Here is a 2,496-nt window from a genome sequence, read left to right as displayed (position 1 = left end):
CTTTTTTGGACTTAGGCTTAGGTTCAATGACAACGCTTGTCACTTTCCATTTGCCCTTGCTCTTGGAACGCTTCCTATTGCTGGAATTCTTTCTAACAACTACCATTTCACTCTTTTCGTGGCTCTCAGCTTTCTTTTGGAATGACGCATTCAACTGATCAACTATCAAAGAATCGTTCATGTCCTCTAATCGCTTACGCAATTCCGAGGTCATGTTTCCAAATGTTAAGCTAGACTTGTCCGGATCATCATCCACATGCTTCCAATAAGCATCAATGATCGATCTAGAAGCCATGGTTAGAGTCTTATCCTTCATAAGGATAGATCGCATCGTCAACTTCGGTACAATACCGGTTAACGCTATGTCCTACAGAAAAAGACAAAACAGAACGAAAACACATCTACATGCAGATTCTATCAATGATCTACTACCAGCTAGTCCATCATCAAACAATGACAACATAGATGCAAAAACGAGCTATATTCCCATACAGAAAAATAACCCTATCATAATTTTTCTATATGGGACTAAGATCCGTATTTCACATAAGAACAAGTTTTTACACTCAGCCTTATGCTATTTAGGTAGACATCTAATGTCAATCACATCCAATGTGACTCTCAGATCCTTTTATGAGACTATGATATCAAATATCATTGCATACTTGTCTCATCTGTACCATTAAATTTCAAGTCAAAACTTGACAACTTAACCCAAGATAAACCATATTCAAGCTGTAGGAACCACGATTTCCTACCCTGCCTCACAAAGATAATCCGGCACGCTCAGCTTTGGCATGACCCGTGTTACGGACGATCGATGCCTTGACAGGCGCTCTAATAATGGGAGGTACACGCTTAGCAGTACATAAATAAGGGATTTTCGAAACCACGCTTAGATCAAGCATCTACTTTCAAGCTATGAGAACCACCATTTCTCCATCTTGCCTCACCAAGATAATACGGCACACCCAACTTTGGCATGGCCCATGATACGTACGATCGAGGCCTTGACAAGTGCTTTACTCGTAGAGCTCCTAGATCTAACCGGTTTCTGTGCAACGATTGTTCATAATCCGAATGGACCATCCAGTCGATTATGCAATCCTAATCCCGAAGCTCTCACTCAATCAAACATATCTAATATCTTGATTGAGTTACATGCATCCATTCACTATGGACCATCCATAAGAGAGAATCATGTTATTCTGAATCACAGTTGATCGGTTTTAAGCAACGATAGCTCAAACCTGATCCCGAAATGCAAAATCACGTTTTGGTGAAGCGTCGGGTCCTAGACCGATCGGTCCAGGTGGTTCGGTCTTCAGGTCTGCGTCGGTCCAGACCTTTCGGTCCTGAATGGTCCAGACCGATCGGTCTTGGTCCAGACCGATCGGTCTACACATGCAGACCGTTCAGTCTGGACCTGTCGGTCCCACCGACTTGCGAAACCCTAGACCGATCGGTCCAGAGGACCAGACCGATCGGTCCAGGCGAAAACATGATCAGATCTCGTTTTCGTCGTTTCTGCCCCGTTTCAGACCCGAATTCGACCCCGTTTTCGCCTGCGAACTCAGAATTCGAAGCTCTTGCACACTATGCAACAATGAATAGAAAATATACTCTAGATCCACAATCAAATCATGCATAGTATAAAAGCAAACACGGATTCAAACAATTCAAATCCTATAACGTGCGTGATCGGGTTCAACAAAAATCATGCAGAGCAACCAGGCTCTGATACCACTGTTGAGTTTTCCTGGGATCTCAAGAGCGAATCTAATTCCTAAGAGATCAGTTCTAGGGTTTGTGCAGCGGATGAAAAACAAAATTTTTGATGAAACCCTAAAACCTATCATGCATGATCTTGTAGAAACGTTAGAACGCTTACCTCAATCGATCCGGGGCCTGTATCAATCGAAGAACGTGTCTGATCACTGTAGGCAGGAAGAATACCTTGCCCTCTACACGTATCCACACGGCGGAAAGGATTCCAACAGTTGGAACTTGTCTGCTTGGACTGAAGAACGCTTTCTTCTTTACGCAAAGGATTCAGGGATCTTTCTCTTAAGTTTTTCACTCTCCGAACCTCTACCTAGGGTCTGAAATTCGTGCCAAAAGAGTTGGGTGGCGTTGCCCTAAGTTTCCCACCATTAAAACCCTAATTAGAGCGTGTTTAGTAAATCCCGACGTCTGGACCGATCGGTCTGGAGCTTTTTAACGTCTGGACCGATCGGTCTGGAACAATTTCCAGACCTCACACGTTACCTCTGGACCGACCGGTCTACGTCTAGACCGATCGGTTCAGACCTTCTGGACCGGTCGGTCTGGCCTCCGCTCCACCGGGATTTTCTCGTCTCTTTTCGCGCATTCGTTTTTTCCTCTGTGTGTGACCCTGTAGGCTCATCCGATATAGCAGTATGACACGAAATCTCTTATTTCGGTTACACAAGTCATAGGCGGTCTCTAGCAAGACACTATGACTACCTATCTCGA

The sequence above is a fragment of the Tarenaya hassleriana genome, unplaced genomic scaffold (assembly GCF_000463585.1).
Source record: "Tarenaya hassleriana unplaced genomic scaffold, ASM46358v1 Cleome143, whole genome shotgun sequence".
Classification (NCBI taxonomy): domain Eukaryota; kingdom Viridiplantae; phylum Streptophyta; class Magnoliopsida; order Brassicales; family Cleomaceae; genus Tarenaya; species Tarenaya hassleriana.
This window is presented reverse-complemented; position numbering follows the sequence as displayed.